Genomic DNA, 22,959 nt, shown 5'->3' on the forward strand with positions numbered 1-22,959 from the left:
TCAACCCTCCACATGGTGCAGCAAAGCAGAAATACAAGTACGACAACCTAACTTACTCCACCCAGCCAGTAGTGATAAAGCTAAATGGATTGCCTTCCCTTACCACCAGACTACATCCAACAGCCTAGCCAAGACCTTGGAACAATGTGACATCAAACTCGCACACAAACCAATAAACAAAATAGCCATTGCCCTAAGCAAACACAAGAGATCATTCCTTTCCCCACTAGACAATCCAGGTGTATATGATGCCCAGTGTCAGTGCAACTACATTGGCAGATCCATCAGATCTGTCAACGAGCGTATACAACAGCACTTAGCGGAAGCAAAAAAATCCCAACCCACTACTGGACTAGCAAGGCACCTAAAGTTCAACCAACCCAGGATCCAAAAAGTTTCAGTTAGGCATACATCACACACCCTACTCGACACCAAAATCAAAGAGACGCATGCCATTATGCACTTTCCGCACGAGCTGAATATGAACAGCGGTCAGGCTCATCATGTTTGGCTCCCATTATTACAACAGCTTACACCCATTGCACACAGCAGACAAAATGGCTACACCAGCACCCCTAGTGGTAGTCGAGGAAACAACAACAGAAACCGGAAGTCAACCTAACAGTGAAGCATCGAGTTCCCAAGTGGATGGTGGCAGAGGCCACCGAAATTAATAGAAGATTTACAAGCAAGTTTCGCGGATATATCTTTAGTAACTCACTTACGTCTTATAATACTTTGATTGACCTAATTGGATTGTGATTTCTTGTGATGAATGCTCTTTCTTTTTAATGAAAACTATTTGCAGTGCTAGTAATATTGTGAAATATATTAATTCTTAACCTAGATGTAAGTGTAGACTTGTGATACGTAACAAATTCAGATCTGTGCATTTTACCATAGAGCACGAAATGGTGGTGTTATATTTGTAACAACCATTATCCAAGTTTTTCATCACTTATATTGCACTTAAAATTTAAGCACATGGTATATTCAAATGGTGTATTAAAATGTCGTGATGATGGATTTTTGAGACTTTATTGGCATAAAATAATTCATAAACCACCACAGGAGAACACATCATGCAGCTTGTGATATTGAAAATACTGCAAGTTCTGATGTGCCTGTTGAATTTGAAAGCAGCGAAGAAAGTAATGATCAGGATATAGATACACATCTTCAATTAACTGATGATGACTTATTTGGGGAAAACATTGAGCTGGAATGTGTAACATTCATTTCACAGCTGTATGAAAGGGCAGATTTAACTAGGTCACAGATCCAACACATTATATCAGTGGTAACCAACTTCTATGGGCCTCTATTGTCATCCCTACAAACAGAAGTTAAGGCAGCATTTCAGTGACCAAACCCAAAGTAAGAATCTGTGGTAAGAAAACTTGGTTCTCTGGAGAATGTTTTTGATGGCATGTCATGGAAATATTTAAGAATAAAGTATTTAGAAAGCAACAAATATTTGGTTAAGCCTGTTGAATATACATTATCTTAGGGACAAGATTAGGAAACAGAACCTTTTCTGGCAAGCGTATCCTTACTTCAGTGCAATCCAAAGGACATTTCATTCCCCTACATAATATTCTCAGTGCTTTTTCTCTGTCTCTTTTGTATTTGAAAGAGTTGTCGATTATGTTGCACAGTTGTTGCAATCAGATATATTGTCAAATTTCATCGAAGCCAAATTATGGCAAAAAAGTTAGAGCTGTTTGAAACCAAAAAATTATTGCCTTTGTTAACCTATCTTGATGAATTTGAGACTAGCAATGCACTAGAATCAAATGCATGGATTAATAAATTAGAGGCAGTATATGCAAGCATTCCATGTTTGCATCCCGAATTCAGTTCTCTACTGGAAAATATTTTTTTTTAGTTTCGCTCTTCCATTCATCGGACAGAGTACAATTTGGAAATAATGCTACATTCAGGGTCTTGATTCAGGAGTTGATATATCTTGAAAATGAAGGCATATCAATAAACACAGAACAAGGGGAAGAAATATTTTTTTTAGTATTGGACTTGTATGTGGAGACAACTTCGGGGGACTCCATGGTATTGTTATGTTGAAAGTTTCTCTTCTTTGCATTCATGTAGATTCTGTAAAATTTTCAAAGACCGGCTGCAACGCAGCATTGACATAGGTAATGAGGTTTTTAAGAAGTAGATGTAATTATAGTGAAGATATTGCTATCAAAAATTAATCTTCAACTGGTATTAAAGAAGAGTGTGTATTTAATGAAATTTCATCTTTCCATGTGACAGAAAAATATTCAGTTGATATAATGCATGATTTGTCTTGAGGGTGGGTGGGTGGGTGTGTGTGTGTGTGTGTGTGTGTGAGAGAGAGAGAGAGAGAGAGAGAGAGAGAGAGAGAGAGAGATCTCCTAAATGTCATGACATTACGTTATAACTATGAGGCTCTTTACGCTTGTTGAATTCTCATATTCAAGCTCTAGATGTTGTTTTTAATGAACAAAGCAACAGACCACCAATAAATAATTCCTTTTACGCTAAGTTTCAAGCATCAGTTGCAGCAGGTAGAACTATATGTATCCAAAGAGGTTTTAATACTCCCTTGATTTATTTTGGACCAGGTGCTGAAATAGAAACAGCATCTCTTGCCTATTTTGCAGAAATTTCTGATTTCTTGCTTACAAAGCTGTGAATAGGCTTAATCATGTATCTGCAAAGGGAACATTATACAAACAAGGAATTATATTAGTTACTGTCATAACAGATGATTTCCCACAATTTGGTGAAATAAGTGATATTTTAGCTGACCAGGACTCTTCTGTTTATTTTGTATGCAGCGAATTGAAAAAAAAAAAACAGTTGAAATAAGCATATTCATGCATATAAAGTATGTATAACACAAAGATATACTTGTGTTGCACACAGTGCTCTCATTGAACACAATCCAACATGTTTTGTAAATGTAAAGGATGACATGTATGTTCAAGGAATGCCATGTAGCAAAATTCTTCACCTTTAAGTAAGTCTTGAAGCTTTCCTGGCGACGAATGATTGAAAATATTCTCTCTGGCTATTGACCAGGTGAGTTGTGGAAAAGATTCCAAGCTTTTGAGAGCTAACGTCACTCTCATCTTCAGGGTAAAAGCTTGGAATCTTTTCCACAACTCACCTGATCGAAAGCCCAAGAGAATCTTTTCATTCTTCGCCTTTGTTCATATTTCCACTTTCATTATGTATGTATTATGTATGAATCCCTTACTAGATGACTTGTTTCCATTTAGCGATAACTTTGTTTCCTGTACCAACATTTTTATTTTTCATTGTTTTAATTTTTCAATAAATAACTGATCTTTACAATGATTGATATTGAGTCATATAAAGTTTTGAGAAGTTTCATAATTCCTGCCACAGTATGGTACATGATCATTCTTAAACATGTTGTGAGGTATTTCTAATGATATGTTCATTTTGTAACCATTTGGGTAATTTTATTTTCTTCTCTGAGGCATATTTGTATTTACACATTGTACTCAGTGCAAGTAAGAAGACTAAGTACAGAGATTAAAATGTGACTGTTCTAATTGTATTTGATGTACAGTTTATGCTCTGAAGTATTTTTTTTAAATTATATTATTTGAAAATGCTGCAACTTGTGCATTTTATTTTATCCTGATGTTATTTCTTCTCATATGATATTTTTGTGTTTTTTTAAGCATTGCATGCTCATGCAATGAAGAATTGAGATATAAATTGGTCCTAATTGTATATGAATTTTATGATATGAAGTATTTTTCCTATTTTCATATTCTCTGAATAAGGTGTAACATGCATCTTATTGTTAATTTTTTCTCATGACTTTATTATTTCTGTAAGGAAATTACATTGAAACATTTGAAAATATTTGTTTTACATGGATGTACATTTTATGTTATGAGAAAATTTAAAAAAAAGTTTATAACTGAAAAAGTCTGTAATTAAGAGATCCATCGAATGGTCTCATTTGATTTCCCTTGCGCAGCTTGATCCGTGATCATGTGTGAAGTGGCCAACTTAAAAACTTTTACTAGTTTTTATGTTCAAGGTCTGCCCTGAAATGGGGAAATCTGCATTCTTTTGCAGAGGCTTATTCTCCTACGTTATCTGGTATACCATCGGTAAACAAACTTGTTATACTGTATAGAAATTCATTAAATTAGGCACACACAGGAGATGTACTATGTATTTTCGCTGAAAATCTACATAGTACATCTCCTGTGTGTGCCTAATTTAATGGATTGACATCTCTACGCTGGGAGGAACCAGGCAACGTCGACGTCTATAGTGTTTCAAAGGCAACAGATCCCGTTGCAGTAACACTTGCAGAGACAATTTTCACACAGGTAAAACAGCGCCAGCGAAAATGCAGGGGAAGCCAGGCCGGCTCGGTAGCTCAGTGGTAGAGCAATGGCACGGATTGCCAGAGACCCGGGTTCGAGTCCTGGTCGAGCCTGCATTTTTCGCTGAAAATCTACATGTATAGAAATTGTTGGAAAATTTGAAATTATCGATCATCTGGTTTTTTTTTTTACTTGCATGCCTGCCTTGTTTTTTTTAAATTCATTTGTATCTAATTAATATATAATACATACATACAATAAATAAGAATTGTGTAAAATTGGGCCAAATTTTCAGCATACGCCACAGTTTTCTTGTTTATGGTTTCTTCATGAATTTGTTTTTTTAGCACCAAGGATGCTCACATTCCAGCTAGTAAACTATGTAGTCATGTTTAACATATTTACCAAATTTGGTAATTGAGAATTTGTTTCCTCTAGACAAATAATTTGGAAATGATAAAAATATTGCATGGTAAAATTAGCCACATTTAGTAATTCTGAATAAATCATTGTGTTATTCTAAACAAATCATTTGGTAAACATAAATATAACTGCTTGATAACATCAGGCAAATTTAGTAGATTTTACTAAATTATTTTGTTCCTGTAGCAAAATATTTGGTAATGATAAACAACAATTAACCAGGTTTGGTAAATTTGATTAAATTATTTTGTTACCCAAAACAAATCATTTGGTACCCTTAAGTAAATACATTTGGTAAAAGAAGCAAATTTGGTAATTTTGACTAAATTATTTGGTTTTTCTAAACAAATGGGCTAGATTTGGTTAGATTTACCAAAATAATATTTGGTATTGGTAACCAAAAAATTGTTTATGACAAACAAATAGAACTTGACCAAATCTTTTGGTACTGGTGAACAATTGTTTGGTTGGCGCCTATTTAAACAAACTATTTGTTTGCCACTACCATTTTTTTGGTTAATCCAAACAAACATTTTTCTCTGTGTGTACATCCGAAATGGTAATCTGGCGGTTAAGAAAGCAACGATGAGTATGAGCGACGAAATGGTGAAACTGATGAAGGGACAATCACAAAGAACACTCCTGCACAGGTCGGGATTCGAAACCGGAACCCCTGGCGTCGTAGCGTGCTGTGCCACTCTACCACGTAATATTTTTTATGTACTCATTTTTAGCTACTTCCTTTGTTCCTTATTTTATTAAGTGTATCCGAATATTAATGTTGCTGCTATGTAAAGTCCAACGTTCATAATTTAATATCTGACTAAATTGTATTTTTTCAAAATTGTTCCACTTTGTATCACACATCTACGATACCGAAGATATTTTTTTAAAAAAAATTCTAACGTTCCTTCATTTAAAATGTGTCTGACATGCCTTAAAATGAAAACGTCTTATCTGGCCAAATATTCGAGAGTCTACCTATTTAGCGAAGCGTTTTTCTGTTGTTTGCGACGTGAACAACGTAACGTCTCGAAGGTAGTGAAGTATAAAGACATTTGTAGACATGTGAGCACTTTTGTTATCATATTCACTGATTGTAAATGTCAAATGATGGGGAATTGCAGAATTACGCCTGTTTATTTGATGGAATTCTAAGTGAAAAAGAAGAGAGGAAATGGAGATATTAATACTAACATTTATTGAACGTTTTATCCTGGATGCGAACCCGGCTTCTTAAAGGTAAGTGATCTCACTTTGTATTTGTTGAATATGTATTTAGTGTACACATTTGTGCCTAATAAAGAAGTCCAAGAAAAATGTATTTTTTAGCTAATACGTTTTAGAATTATTATTTTTTAAAGTATTTGTAGGTGTGTTTTACAACAAAAGAGCATTTCGGTATCAAAGCAGAGGGACACAAGAAAGAAAATGCAAGGGCATTAAATGAAAACTCCTTAACTTCATTAGGGGTAACATCTGAAATAAATAAATCAATAAATAAATCTAAGCGTACATATGGTGAGACATGAATCCATAGGGACAAAAGTATATTTTTGGTGAAATGGATTAGAATCACTGCGTGCACCCTAGAAAGTTTGATAAAACACCTCAAGTGTTTTTCTTAAGAGAAGTGTAATACTACCAAATAGGACCTCTGGCAAGAAATCGCTAATAGGCGGTGTGTGCCAAACAAAGAAGACGACGACAACCTATCTCCAGTTCTCAAGGGCATTTAGTGGAATGAGTGATTATAAAGTTTTATTTTGGATTTGTTCAGTAATATGGTGCAGGCGATAATCGTTCAGGTGTGTATATGTATATGATTAATTGAATTAGGTTATTTTACTTACCTTTTTGTCATTTTAGTATATATATATACTAAAGCAAGATATATATATATATATATATATATATATATATATATATATATATATATCTTGCTTTAACCCACGGAAATAACTATTTCTGCTTCTGCATTTTTCAGCAGTGTACAAATACGCCACAAGCTGCTTCTACATGGAGCCAATCAGATTCGCAGTGTTCGATTTAAGGGAGGGGTAGGAGGTTAGAACTACATTTTACAGCGGAGGTAGATGAAGAAATTGGGATCCTTAAAACTAGTGTGAATGGGAATCTCGGTCTTTTACGATTGGTTACAATGGAAGGAGAAGGTTCTTCGCTATCCAAGGGAAGAAAGAGAAAAAATCCCGTTCGCATGTTTTTCTCCTTTGATGACATACGACGAGAATCTCACTGTCTTATTCCGGGCTGCGGAAAGAAAGTTGCGGTAAGTGCAATCTTCGGGCAGGTTGAAATGTTTCAGTTCTCGCCGTAAATTCCGTTATTTAGGATTTCAGGATGGGACTTATCTTAACTTGTCGAATCTCATAGCCGTCCTAGACCGAAGCCACCTTGATCGTGTTATTACTATTTAAACATCATAAGTGTTTTCTATCTTATAAGTTACATTCTTCCTCTCAATTGTTCTGCCAGTGAGGGTCAACGTAGAGAACGTGGTCTCGAAAAAGGAAACTGAAAACAGCTCGTCTAAATGTCGGAGAGCCTTAGTTTAGAGTGCAATGGGGTTATACGTCGTATAGAGCGACCACAAGGGGAAAAAAAACGCCGAAAAGTGTACGCACAGATTTTCCTTCTTCCATTCAGCTCTGGCCATAAGAAAGCATGCTTTACTGTGCCCCTCTCCTCCACGCGAGAGTACGGTGCACGCGAGCCGCGAGTCTGCTCAGGTTTATATCCTTGTGGTCCCACAGTAGTTTCTGTTCATTTCTGCAGGAATTCAATCTTATCATAAAAAACTAACTAAACTTTTTGCTCTGATTGTCGTGGATTAAAAAAATGTTAGGATGCAGGCGAAAGGAAATGGAAAATAATTAACGTTTGTAAATTACACGTAGGATTGTGCACGAGTGCACTCTTGCTCACACATCACATTCTGCTATGAGCCAGCGTATTTAAAGGTGCTTGAAGACTATGGGCAGATCTTTTCATGTCTGCAGGTTTGCCTTGGGAAAATTCAAATGCCTAGTTTCAATACATTAATTAATTTAACTTTATTTGGGATTCTATGAAATTATTTGCATGGAGGTGCATATAGAAACGTTCATTTCATCATGTTAACGTTTGAAAGCAACTGATATAGTCTGACCGTGGGCAATAGTTGCTTCGGCATTTCAAAACTCGGCTCCATATGCATGTGTGGGGGGTAGAGGAGTATTTTATTTCCTATTTCGGCAATTTTACGTAGCTTTCCTACCTCTTCAGTTATTTACTATGTTGAGGTTGAATAGATATTGGGACAAACTCAATGGTACGTCCATACCTTAGCCAGGGTTTCAAATAGCAGCTTAGCTGATCAGTCACGGAGCAGGCAACGACTTTAGTCTTTACGGTGTTCTTCAAGCAGCAATTTTAGTATGGTGTCTTGATACTAATTTTTTCATGGCCATTATTTTGTTGGCCGTGACGATATAAGTTGTTATTGAACATTGTATCTAAAACTCAAAGTTTGCTGATTTACGTGAATGCTGAACTCTTACTCCAAATTGAAATGAATGCAATACTCCTTGACTACTAAAAAGTGATAGCGATACTTGAAGTGAAGGTCGGCTTCCCCGATGTCGCAGTGGTAGCGTCGTCGCCTTGTATTCCAGGGGTCCCGGGTTCGATACCCGGTGGAGGCACACAGTGGTTCGGATCCAATTTTATAAACTGTAGGTTCAGTTCCGATTAGCCTTACTGTGCATAAAGTCTGACTGTTAAACGTGACTCAGTCTTACAGATAAGAATTAGAAGTGGAAAAATGTCGATTTACTTCAAATACCCTTCAGAGGATTTTTTTTTTAACAAAACTGAAAACCGCATTTTTGTAGTTACGTTCGTCTGATTCCCGTAGGACGATAGGTGAAATACGTTTCCCGAGAAATATTTGAAAGGAGTTGTGTTAAGATGTCAAGCATGTAGCCCACAGCCATGCTGTATGATGAAAGCATAGAGGATAAGCCCCATACTTAATCTAGGTTCACAACAAAGATAGCGACTGAGAGGCCTAGCGTAATGAAAGGCAAGGAAAACTGTTAATCATTGGAAGAGACAATGAGTTTCATGTTTAGATCATTCTATCATATGTATAATTAATGAAATTGCTTATAAAAATAAAAAATGGTACAAAATGCTTCAAAGTAATTGAAAATATCGTCTCCAGGAAAAACCGAGAAAAGGAATACGCCCATTCAAACTGCAAACCTCGATTTGCATACTATATAGAAGGAATTTCCACCACATACTTGAAATTAGTTTGAGAAAATCTAAAATACGAGGAATCCCTATTCTCGTGTTGCTATTTCCTGTCAAATAAGAGGCTGTTGCGGTCTACTTCCGCGCTATACATTGAAGAAACAACGCTTTATACTCCGAAGTAGATACCAATGGTTCATGGACGCCCGCATTTTTTTTCAGGGAAGGGCAAGCAAGGTAGTTTTTTCCAGGGGGGGAAACAAGGTGCATGTCCTACACCATAAGTGTTGTCTTTTAAAAAAAAACATTACTTTAATTTGAAGTTATGTTCATGCAATAATTAACATATATTATTGTAGCTGAAATGACATTATATGTGATATATATATATATATATATATATATATATATATATATATATAATTTTTGGTTGACTTTCATTTTCCAGGGGGGTCGTCCACCCCTTGCCCCTCTTTCGGACGTCCTTGCAAAGGTTCTATTTTTATTTCGCGTCTACCACTGTTAATCGCGATGATAAAGGATGCGATAGATGATGGAAGTGGTATAAAGACAATATCTTCTAGTCCAGGTTCTAATCAGACTTTAGACTTCGCATTGTATTACGCTAATTAATTTGCCACGGGATCGGCTACTTTGTGTTTGTCTGCTCATCAAATGATTAATTAGTTATTCAAACTCTATAGGTAGCAAAGCGATATAAAATAACGAAACGGAAAAAATCCACTTGACGTCTTGTAGTACTATCATCAACCTACAATTTCATGCTCACAAATCCACACAGGAAACTTATTGTGGCATTAGTTTTGCGGAATGGCCTTGGGAAATAAAGATCGCCCATTTCCTTGTTCAGCTCTAGACAATTCAGGTGCCTTATCGAAGCTGCTCTTGAGCACGCAGGGTTTCTAACCTACTTCGCCGTAATTCAGTTGTTGTATCTTGATCAATATGCTGCATTGAACATTCCACTCAGAAATCCCATCCTATTCAACAGGGCGAGCTCACTACCATCCACTAGGTGTAGGGAATTCTATAGTATTTTAATCAGGCGTAAAAAGTGCTGGGATTCCAATTTGTGACTAATCTCCATACATTAAGCATATTGTTATATAATGACAGTTAGTGGTCTCCATATATTTACGTATATGGGTATATTGTACGAATACACAAACTCGCACATAGATTTTACTTTGATATTAATTCTTTCAGTATGAATAAAACTATTTTCTTTATAGGGAGATCATAGTGGTAACCTAGAGAAACATATCAAGCGGAGGCATCAAGATAAGCTGTCATTTCTGCAGAAGAAGAAAATGAGAAATGCTATCTCTAGTAATCCGAAAGCCAATATTCTCCTAAATGTAAAGATGACCGCAGACATCCTCAGGCAGTCTTGCATCCGACTCATCTCGGAGCACGGACGTCCTTTTTCACTGATGAATGACCAAGCATTTCAAGATATAGTGAATCCTCTTTTGGAAGCGATGCCAGCTTCTGACAGGTGCGTATTTTCATCAATGTCGTCAGATTGTCCTTTACATGTATTCCTTAGTATGTTCACATTGTATACGAATGAAATTATTTTCATTGTTAGTAACGGACAGTCTTAATCAGTGTTCGGAAAGTTACTAGAGTCAGTTGCTTGGTTCAAAAAGTAGGTTCGGTGCAGCTACTCAATTTAAGAATAACTTACTTTTGCAGTTACTTTCTGTTGGATATTTTATTGCGAAAAATTGAACACACCCAATGATCATTAATTACAAGAAAATAAATATTTAAGAAATTTTATTTTGGATTTTATGTCTGTGGTATGTCATCGCATTGTAATATTATGACAACAATCAAGATTAAACCAAACACTGAAGTTTTAATGAGCAACTATAAATGACGAATTGCAACAAAGCGTGGATGTCCTAAATTCAAAATGGAACGAAGCCCAGCTTTCTTGCCTTAGTAGGAGATTCCGAAAAAAAAAAAAGGAAACAAAAGCGTCCAGAAAAGAAATAGTTGGAAGCTAAACTACCCCTCTAAGAGAAAGGCCCTTAAATCAATTTGACGTATACAAACAAGACTAATTATTCAAATGCCAACAACTCTAAGCTGATTTTTCAAAGGATGACGCTTGGTCCGCGCATAGTCCATCGCAGCTATTTCTGGCTTTCAAGACAGAACCCACTCCTTAACTAGCTCAACTACTGTCCTCGCGTAGCTGGGCAGGACTGAAATTTTGGAGGGCTCCCACCAGGAATTTAACCCTGGACCGCTAGCGCCAAATGTTAAATCACTAATAATTTGGCTACGCGGGAGCCCATAGTTGAAACAGTGTTGCGAAATTTAACTTTTTCCCCCAACGCTACAAATTTTAAAGTTAAAAATTTGTCTTAAAGAATAGTAAAAGTAACGTCATAAAGTTACATCTATTGCAAAAATGAAACTCTGCTACGGTTACAGCTACCTTCTTTAGTTAGAATTCCTTAGAAATTCATTTCAGGTTACTTCAAATACATTGATTTTATTGATCCAGCCTCATGTAATGAAGGTAGAGAGTTCTGTATATCCTTACAATGTTTAGAAGGAATGCAATTACGTTAAGTTAGTTTTTCAAATAACTGTAAAACTAGTTACTCACTGACATAATCATGAGTAATTTCAACTGCAACAGTTACTCTTTGAATAAGTAAACTAAGTATAACTGTCTGGAAAAGTAATTTTCTGAAGACTGATATGTATGAGACACATTTTTTCATCAAATGATATTTAACACACTTTTGTACACTCAAACAAAACTAATTAATATAAAGTTTTCAAATATTATGTCAAATTTTCCTCAATTTTACAAAGTTGTTACATATACAGTGCGTTCGTTTTAAACTCTTATAACACAGGTTAGGTCGGAATATGTAATATAAATACTGTATAATTGTCTGCATGCTAGACGTTACGGGACGAAAGTGCCGGCATCTGTCCCATATCACGTGCTAACTCTGCGCAGAGACAAAACAAACTCACTGTACTCCATATGCCTAGAGACAGGTTATGCTAACATTCTGTAGCTTTCCAGTGCTGGATGGAACTGAGCATGCAGTACAACTTATTTAGATATCCCCTATATACTATTGTTAATATATTTTAGAAAATAAAAAAAATATAGGTGTCACATATATCCTTTTCACAGCCTTAGGTATATCTGAATGAAGCAAAAAGACCTATTGCCAAAGCCCAGTGCTGTGACCAGGGAGGGTGGTGTTATAACTTCCTCATTAGTTCAAACTTTACTAAAGAGCGTTGATTGCATCAAATAACACTGTTTATTGCATGCAAGCTGCGTTAGTTTCTAGACACACTGATAGAGGTTAACCTATTATGGTTTTAAATAACAATCTTTTTCACTTTCACCAAAAAAGTGTTCTGCTTTCTCATATTTGTAGCATTTGCCTAGTTGATGAAAGCTTGATAATATAATTAATTCATACTATTTGAAAAATATTTTTAAGAATTTTAATTCTATTTTGGGTTTGAAACAAATGTCTTGAAAATTTCAAAAATCAAGAAACAACTTATCAATTAAGGATGAAAGCAAATTTTATTCTCTGCAGGTTTATCGTGAACAAGGAAGGTGTACGGAACATGCTATTCAGTCAGGCCCAGCAGATCAGAGAAACAATACGCGGCGAAATGGAGGGAAAATTGATACATCTAAAAGTTGATTCTACTTCGAAAAATGGACGATCATTCTTTGGTGTCAACGTTCAGTTTGTTGTAAATGGGGCTCTCCAATTGCGTACTTTGTCAGTTCAAGAGTTATTTGTGTCTCAAACAGGTAGCAATTTGCGTTACGAATTGTTGAACATTCTGGATAAGTATAATGTGCCCGTGGAGAATATATATAGTTTAACTACAGACACTGGAGCAAACATGATTAAAGCCGGGAAACTTATTGGGGAAGATCAAGAAACACAGATGTCTAATATTTCTCAAGACACTTACGAAGATGAAGATATTGAAATGGAATTGACGAGTAAAGATTATCGTCTCCAATCCGTTCGTTGCGCGTCGCATACTCTTCATTTAGTCGTAAATGATGCTCTCAATTCCATTCCTGAAGTTAAGGATATTATTGTGACATGTCAAGCAGCATGCCGTGTCTTACGATCGCCTACAGCACGGCGTCAATTGAATGCAGAATCACTGCCGGTACCATCCCTTGATGTCCCGACAAGATGGAACAGCACAAATGATATGCTCCAGTCACTTTTTGCACTTAAAAAGTTCATAGGGGATTACTATCAAGAGCAAGTTAAAATAAAGCAAGAAGACTGGATATACATTGAGGCTATTTTAACGTCACTGGAACCAGCCAAAGTAGCCACAAAGAGGCTGCAAGAAGAACAGATTCTACTTGGCGACTTCTACGGGATATGGCTGGAGTGTCGCCTTAAAACATCAACAATCAACACAGACCTTGCACGCCACATAGTAGAGGGCATGGACAAACGAGAAAAACAAGCATTATATGTCAATAACGAAGAGAGACTTCCATCATTATTTGAGTATCCAGGATTTCTTGCTTCTATTTACATGGATCCCAGGTACTTTTCTGTTTTAAGTGAAGAAAACATCCATGTGGCGAAGGTGTATCTCCAGAAGTTGTGGTTAAGACTTGAACACATGAAATCCTTATCAGTGTGTGGAGAGGTAAAGAAACAAGAAGATTCCAGCACTGAAGATGATGACAGTGACCATGTCACAAACTACTTAAAGAAACAAGATTTATTGCGGCGGAATACCATATCTGCACCAAAGTTTAATATTGCGTCATTATTGGACACTTACTTTGTTTCAACTCGAAGACTGAAAAGGACTGAAAATGTTCTAAATTTCTGGGAAATTAGAAAATCAAGTTGTCCCGAATTGTACATTTTGGCTTGTATTGTTCTCTCTACTCCTGCAACACAAGTTAGTGTCGAGAGACTCTTTTCATCTCTGAAATTCATACTAAACCCACTCAGGTGTAATATGGCAACCGAAATTATTGATGACATACTTGTTATTAGAAATAATTATATTTTCATGAAAAAAAATCTAACTAAATCTTCATTAAAAAGCAATCTCAGAAATAGCAGCACAGAATTGACTACAAACATTGTAGCAAACTTTGTGGAATCCAATGATACACCACAGAAAGATCTTGTACAACATGTTGAAAATGTGGGGAATATTACTGTCTAGATTAATAATGTATATAATTACTTGATTTTTTTTGTGATCTTATAGTTCATTATACATAAGTAGCTGTAACCAAAGAAAATCTTTTCAGAGGTTCCATAAGAAGTAATTTAATTAAAAGAACAATTTTGCTCGTACTTGTTTAATGTTTCCTAGTAATTAATAAATTTAGTTTTGAGTAGCTGTCTTACCTGTTCACAAAATTGCACAGATATACTGATGTTGTACAAGAGTATGAAATATATTTTTATTCATGTCAAATTTGTGGAATTCTGTTTAGTTTTAAATTGACACCTGAAGGAAATGACAGTGTATTTGCTTTGTTTTGAAAGATACAAAATGTCTCTAGTTTTTTAAGTAATAAGGTCTTTTTTTTCCTTGTTTTAGAATTTACCTTGGAATGATTAAGAGAATAATAAAGATATTCAACAAAATTTTAAAAACTGTTTCAATATATACTTTTCAGAACCTCCGTTCTATTCTTATGCTTATACAGTACGAATGCATACTTTAAATATATGTATATTTACATTTTTTTAAAAAAAATTGAGCTTCGATGTTGTAGGGAGTTGAATATATGGCAAATATTGTTATTCCTTGGTTGGTGAACAAATCCTAATTTTTTTTTATTGTATTAATTCCCATGATATCTGTTTCTTTGTGAGAGATTAGTGTAAATTTTTAGATTTTTTATGATAAATTTGACAGCCATTTTAGAATGTACCTCAAAATGTAACATTTAGAGCACATTACTCAGGAACACCACTCAATAACAGACGTTACTGTTAGCCTCCTAATATGTAACCTAAAATCAATTCTTGTTTTTCAAACACGCTACTTCCTAAGGTTAAGTTTAGTTCTCTTGTTATAAAATTCTCTTAATAAAATATCAAAAAATGGCAACATCATTGTCATTATCTTGTCTAAGTAATTATTGCATGGCATCTGATAAATTATCAAAAGACGCACGCAAATGCAAATTAATGTACATTAATTACCTTGATGGACGCACGTGTCTGCCTGTGTGTGTATCCAAATCAGCATGTTACTTTCTAATGTTCTGGACAATGAGTTTTTGAAGAATGGAAACCGAATAGTCAATCACTCTACTACCAAATCATCCCGTGTAACAGCATGGAATGTAAATGGAGATGACAAATAGCATCCACATATCTTTTGAACTTGACTCATTTTGTTAGAATCAGTCGTTCCACATGTCTTATCGATACCTCAAAAATACTGAACCCACAATTGTAATATTAAAATGGGCTCCAATAACTATCAAAGTTTAATTTTTGCATGGCTGAGTTGGGGTCATGTAAATTCTTGTCCTCGCTAAAGTACAGTATGCGTACGTTGCACAAGACTATATAAAAACAAAGTAAATTTGTTACACACACATAAGTGCGCGCCCGCAATTGCATAGCTGAAAGTCTACTGAACACACACACACATCAACTTTCGAGCACTAACGATGACCATTGCCATAAGCACAATCTCTGGCGTGTGTCCAAACATGCACTTCTATGTTCACTATCTAGTAGTAGCAATTTATGGTAGAAATCAATGGTCACTAAAAGTGCATGTTACAACGTCTGCCCACACCTGGGAGTTAGGAATGGAAGACATCGCCATTATGTTATTAAGTGTCCTGTTCAAAATGTCCTTACTTTTATTTTTAAGAAATTTGCCAGAGAACGAAGCGCGATAGTTTTCAATTACATAGAAAATGATGCACCCCCTCAGAGGAGTAACCACAAATTCTTGTCTGCGGGGGGAGTACTTGGATAAACTATTAATAATAGTAGTAATAATGGCACTATTATTATACGTACACAATTTATATAGCCTATATTAATACATTACATAATGAATTCATTCGCCCCACAACAAACAACAAAAAATATGCCTCTGAAATGTGTGCGCTTCTTCTCCCCCAAACAATTGTTCATACATTTAAGACTCAACTGTTTGTAATAGTCTGACGTACTTACTTCTTGTTACTTCTCCCTCTGGTAATTTACAATGCATTACAGAAAATAAATTGCTAGCGAAGCGATCAAGAAAACTTTTAGATCCAAATTTTTGCAAACTGAAAACAATATTGATTTAATATGGCGCAAAAAAATCATGGAGGCCCATGACATTCTCTTTTACATTTTTTTTTCTATTTACATCGTTCGGCGTCCAGGGCTGACTGCCGCCGTCCCCTATACATCGACCACAAGGAAAAAAACCTTGGGACGAAAAGTCCCCGCGCAGCTTTCCCTTCTTCCCTCCACCTCGGGCCATAAGGAAGCATGGTCCACTCTCCCCCTCCCCTACAAGCGGGAGTATGGTGTACAGGAGTCGTGGGTCTGCGCAGGTTGTTTTGCTCATGGTTCCACTATAGCTAAGGGTTTGAAATTGACAAGACTGTAAGAAAAGCAGATATTGCGAGCGAAACGAGCTAGACAATTTTATATAACTTTATTTACATTTGTATAAAGATATAAATCGAAAGGGGGCAATTGCCCTTCTGTGCCTCCTTGCAGATGCTCTTGACCGTCTGGAAGAAATAATGCACGAAAGACGTGAAAACTAAATCCGTCTTTAGTATCGTTTTGTCCTGCAACTCTTAGATTCTGCAACCTTTCTTTCCATAGTTCAATGTTTGCAACCTTACCCCTTAGAATTGATTTCCGTCCAAGGTTGAGGCCCAATCTCCCCCCCCCCTGTGGTTGCGCCACTGCACCTTCTTTAGCCGTAGTTGTTTTGTGAACTTTCATTGGCTTAAAAATACTTCATTTTCTTCAAGAGCATAATATAGTTTAATAACCGGCGATAAAATTCCTCTCCCCTAACTTTCTGGATTAAAGTATAATAATATAGGGGCATGGAAATCTGAAAGGGGGGTGCGGATGGCCACCTCTCTCCTTTAGAAAACGAATGTCAGCTAAAAGTATATATTTCACACGTATAATTTGATTCCAGTCATAGTAATTTACATTAATTATTATAATGGGTATGCAGGAATGCGATAATTTCGAATTCAAGTGGTGTTTCTTGAGGGGGCAACACTATTATCGGGGTAATATGCGCCATGGAAAAATACCTCGCTTCTCCCTCCGTCGAAAATATCTGCAGACGTCCATGATTAGGGCGGGGCATTAACCCCCCCTTTGGACTTCGTGCGCACGCCTATGGCTACTCATTTCTACACTACATGGAAGGTTTATTCAATTTCGAGCCAAAAGTGTAATTTTCAAATCAGGGTTTTTAAACGTCCACGAACCCATCAACTAATGGGTTCTATTGGGTTCCGCAACAATACCGGAACCTGTTCTATCACAGTGTAAATTCGGTCCAAGTTGCGTATTGTTTCATTTCAAATATGGAACTTAGACCGTCTTTAAATTGATCCGGAACGAAGGACCCTGTGCCGTATTTCAATTGATCCAGAAAAAAGGTTCCTGGAACTTATTTAAATACCTTAAACATAAAAAGGCTCTTTACGGTCCAGATCCATTTATGCTTGCTAATATTCCCTGCTGAACCTGAATTGAATTGATTTAAAATTCCTGATCCTTTAACAACCCTGGTGGAAATTCATTAATTTACAAACAACCATATTTTTAACGAAACATTAATCCCACACAATATACTGAGTTATTTTTCGCAATGTTCCAATGAATGGCAAGAGATTTGGGCTATTCCTTTTTCTTCCTTGATGTTTAATAGATTATATTTGTCACGCACCTATAACGTTACTAGCAAACATTTGTGAATTGTTCTTTCCTTGTAACGTTAACATCTACCATACTGAATTTATTTACGTTCCTTATGCAGATGGTATGTACCCAACTGCATTTTGTTCCGTTCCGCTACAGTGGTTTACATTTTGTTACATTCCTATGTAACGTTAATTAACCATATTGCCTTTCACTTCGTTCCGTTACGGAGGATTGCATTCATTACGTTCCTATGTACCGTTATTTACTACCATGTTGCATTTCGTTACGTTTTTTTGTAACGCTAGTATATACCACAATGCATTTCGTTACTACGTTCCTTGTATCCTTGTAACGGTAGTATATACCATATTGCATATTACGTTATGTTCCAATGTGCTCATTTCGTTCCGTTCCTTTATAACGTTAATATCTACCATAATACATTTTGTTACGTTCTCTGTAACGTCAGTCTGTAACATATTGCATTTCGTTACGTTACATGGGTACCAGCAGCTGAACCATACTCTTCCTCCTACAAAATGGAACGTAACGTGTAACGCAAATTGGGTACGTTACGACTCCCTGGTTCGTCTTGTGCACGGCGAACAATACGCATGGCCAACAGTACAACCTACTGCGTGCTTCACAACCTGCTAGCCAAATAAACTTGTGGTACAAATTGCTTTGGAAATGTCGCACAAAGCCCCTTGGGCTAACTTGTTTTAAGTTCGGTAAATGCGGTGTTGGTCGACCCCCTTCCACGATTTTCATTTTAACACTTATCTCTCTCGAGCTAAACGAAGCAATTTTCAATTGCTCAATAATACACCCGCACTTCACATCAACCGTTCCTAAATACGCGTTCATTCCGATAAATTCACAGCACAAAACACGAAGCAACAAACACTCACACTATCCCACGCGCTTTCCACAACTGCAAATGCAAGCATCCACACAAGATCACTTTGAAAATCTCTGAAACAACAGAAAGTGATACCAACCTATTTCCTTAATTTTATCCGTCACAAAGGAAAGATATATCAGTTTGGAGATAAAAATTACGCGGAGGAATCAGAATTATTTCAGCAGAACGAGTATGTACATTAATATTTAAGTAATAAAGTGTCATTCAATGGCGTGCCCGGGGCGAAGGGGGGTGGGGGGTGGATGGTAGACATAACCCCCTTTTGGCCCAGTATATCTAAGAAAAAACGTCAAAGGAAGGAAAAGATGACAAAATGGGGACCGTAAAAAGACCCTGGGAACACCACTTGCGTCATAATAATAGAACTTAAAACATATTCGGGCCTCCCCGATGGCGCAGTGGTAGTGTCGTCGCCTTGTAATCAAGGGGTTCCGGGTTCGATACCCGGTGGAGGCACAAGTGTTTCAGATCCCATTTTAAACTGTAGGTCCAGTCCCGATTAGCCTTACTGTGCATAAAGTGGACTTAAAACAACAAATCAATCAATCAATCATTAAAACATATTCTTGTGCTCATAATATGCAGAATGTATACGATTTACTTCTATGCCATGTACAAATATCAGTAGATAGTTCTTTCTCAGATAGCTTTATTTTCACCCCAAGTTTTATTCAAAAGCAGTCAATTTATTGATTGTAAAATTTGTGAAAGAGCTCACTTGAATTACTGCGTAAATAATTTGGCAGTTGCAAACACTGGTCAACACTTCTGGCGTAATTTGAGCTGGACCGACCAGGAAGCAGGGTGCAGGACCAAGGTCCGTCCAATCTTCCCTCCCTCCCTGAGAAAACTCTTCACGGGGGTGCAGAAATTCCACTGCCCCAACTCCCAATGTCAACTTTTTTTTACGCGTTTTACATTTCGCGAAATCTAAAATAATTTGTAATATAATATGATATATATGGAATTTAGAACAGTGATAATAACTTCTTTTAGTTATTTTATGACTAACAATTATTATTATATTTGCGATCTTGTTTACGTGTTCATGAAGACAAATATTCGTTACTAGTTTTTGCTGGCAACGTACCCATAGATGAATCCTTCTGCTTTCGGTTGATCTCGGCTATTTTCGGGAATCACGCAAGCTCGGAAAGCACAGCTGTTTGTAGAAGCTTTGTGGACGGGTTCCACCAGAATTTCACGCTTCGCCATGTGACTCCTTCGGAGGCCTTATTTTCCCGCAGTACGGCTGCAAGCATTGAGGCTGGCGCTTGCTACAGAGTAGGGATGGCCAAACGGATCCGGATCCGAAAAATCCGGATCCGTTCGGATCTGGATCCGGATACAAAAGTTCCGGATCTGGATCCGGATCCGAAAGTTCCGGATCTGGATCCGGATCCGAAAGTTCCGGACCCAAAATTTTTGGATCCGGATCCGGGTCTGAAAGTTTCGGATCTGGATCCGGATCCGAAAGTTCCGGATCTGGATCGGGATCCGAGAGTTCCGGATCTGGATCCGGATCCGAGAGTTTCGTATCTCAATCCCATTATAATATTACCACACCTTAAAAGGTATTATGATCTTCGATTACAAAGAAATTTTTCATTAGTTATTCCTACAAGAATTTTTTTCAAGTGTTGTTCCTAAAATACTTTGCTACGCATCGGCTAACACACTCGTGCACAAAAATAATCTTACTTGTTTCACATAAAATGTCAGAGGTGATTTTGTAAATGCCATTGAAACGAATATGTATTCATTCGAATGCATTGGAAATGAAAACATACATAAATGTGAGACATTCCATTCCAGGATGAAACCTTTAACACATATAACAAGATAGAAATGTTATACAAAAATTATACAATTGTTCTGCAGTTACAGTTTTACAAATTAAAATAAAACATTATAATATATGCAGTGTTATATAATTACAAAGTGTAAGACTAACAAGGGAGGTTATCTAAGTGTCCCCCTCCGATTTCCATAAAACTTGGCAGGCGAATAGTGGGACCCAAAGGACGCAATACGTGTTTTTTTGTTTCAGCTAAAAAACGGTTTTAGGGGGCAAAACCCCCTGAAATGTCAAGGTGAGGACAAATTGAAGTGAGGATCTGACCCCTGTGTCCCCCTCCGATTTCCATGATACTTGGCAGGTGTGTGTATAAACGGGCCCAAAGAAAGAAATACGTGTTTTTTTTGCTTCAGCTAAAAAACTGTTTTAGGGAGCAAAACCCCCTCAAATGTCAAGATGAGGACAAATTGAAGTGAGGATCTGACCCCTGTGTCCCCCTCCGATTTCCATGATACTTGGCAGGTGTGTGTATAAACGGGCCCAAAGAAAGATATACGTGTTTTTTTTGCTTCAGCTAAAAAACTGTTTTAGGGGGCAAAACCCCCTCAAATGTCAAGATGAGGAGGACAAATTGAAGTGAGGATCTGACCCCTGTGTCCCTCCGATTTCCATGAAACTTGGCAGGTCTATAGTGGGGCCCAATGGAAGAAATACGTTTTTTTTGATTCGGCTAAAAAACTGTTTTTAGGGGCAAAACCCCCTCAAATGTCAAGATGAGGAGGACAAATTGAAGTGAGGATCTGACCCCTGTGTCCCCCTCCGATTTCCATGATACTTGGCAGGTCTATAGTGGGGCCCAATGGAAGAAATACGTTTTTTTTGTTTCAGCTAAAAAACTGTTTTAGGGGGCAAAACCCACTCAAATGTCAAGATGAGGACAAATTGATGTTAGGATCTGACCCCTGTGTCCCCCTCCGATTTCCATGAAACTTGCCAGGTGTGTGTATAAACGGACCCAAATGAAGAAATACGTGTTTTTTTTGTTTGGGCTAAAAATTTGTTCTAGGGGGCAACCTCCCCTCAAATGTCAAGATGAGGACAAATTGAAGTGGGAATCTGACCCCTGTGTTCCCTTCCGATTTCCATGAAACGTGGTAGGTGTATAGAGGGGCTCAAAGGAAGAAATACGTGTTTTTTTGTTTCAGCTAAAAACTGTTTTAGGGGGCAAAATCCCCTCAAATGAAAAGATGAGGACAAATTGAAGTAAGGATCTGACCCCTGTGTCCCCCTCTGATTTTCATGAAACTTGGCAGGTGTATAGAGGGGCCCAAAGGAAGAATTACGTGTTTTTTTGTTTCCGCTAAAAAACTGTTTTAGGGGGCAAAACCCGACTCAAATATCAAGATGAGTACAAATTGACGTGGGGATCATCTGACCCCTGTGTCCCCCTCCGATTTCCATGGAATTTGACAGGTGTATAGAGAGGCCCTATGCCCCCTGTTTCTTCCTATGCCATATTTACGTAGTTTGGGGGTCAGATCCCCACTTCAATTTCTCCTCATCTTGACATTTGAGGGGGGTGGGGCTCTATACACCTGGCAAATTTCATGGAGATCGGAGGGGGAGACTTAGACCTCCCTTGTAAGTGTATTAATTAATTACAAATCGCGCACGCGGGTACACAAACTATATATACGTATATATATATATATATATATATATATATATATATATATATATATATATATATATATATATATATGTATATTAGCAGGTAACAATATGTTATAAGCACATTCTTACTTTCCAAAGAAGCGCATGTGGGATGGCAAAACGGATCCGGATCCAAAAGTACCGGATCCGGATCCGAAAGTTCTGGATCCGGATCTGAAAGTACCGGATCCGGATCCGGATCTGAAAATTCCAGATCCAAAAGTATCGAATCCGGATCTGAAAATTCCGGATCTGCGGATCCGGATCCGAAAAAATTTAGGATCCGGATCCTTAAGATCCGGAACCAACCGGATCCGGATTTCGGATCCGCCAGGATCCGGATCTGGCCATCCCTACTACAGAGCTGCTGGGGGAGTTTGCGGCCGCATTTTTTCGCGAAATCGAGTGCGATGGAAACTAAATACGGTTAGAACATTAAGTACATTAAATGATATTCGAATTATGCAACAGTGCTTGCATTGCGTGTACTATATCTTCGCCTCTGCCGGAAATAGTTTCGTG

The 22,959-nt window shown here is 37.2% G+C and overlaps 1 non-coding gene across 1 annotated transcript; it reads left to right on the forward strand.

The window, feature by feature from the left end:
- Nucleotides 1–4,406: 4,406 nt before the first annotated feature.
- Nucleotides 4,407–4,477, forward strand: TRNAS-GGA (transfer RNA serine (anticodon GGA)). Its single transcript has one exon. It is a non-coding gene; the product is annotated as a tRNA-Ser (tRNA).
- The last annotated feature ends 18,482 nt before the right edge of the window (nucleotides 4,478–22,959 follow it).

This window comes from Lepisma saccharinum, unplaced genomic scaffold (genome assembly GCF_977018435.1).
Source record: "Lepisma saccharinum unplaced genomic scaffold, izLepSacc3.1 HAP1_SCAFFOLD_453, whole genome shotgun sequence".
Lineage (NCBI taxonomy): Eukaryota > Metazoa > Arthropoda > Insecta > Zygentoma > Lepismatidae > Lepisma > Lepisma saccharinum.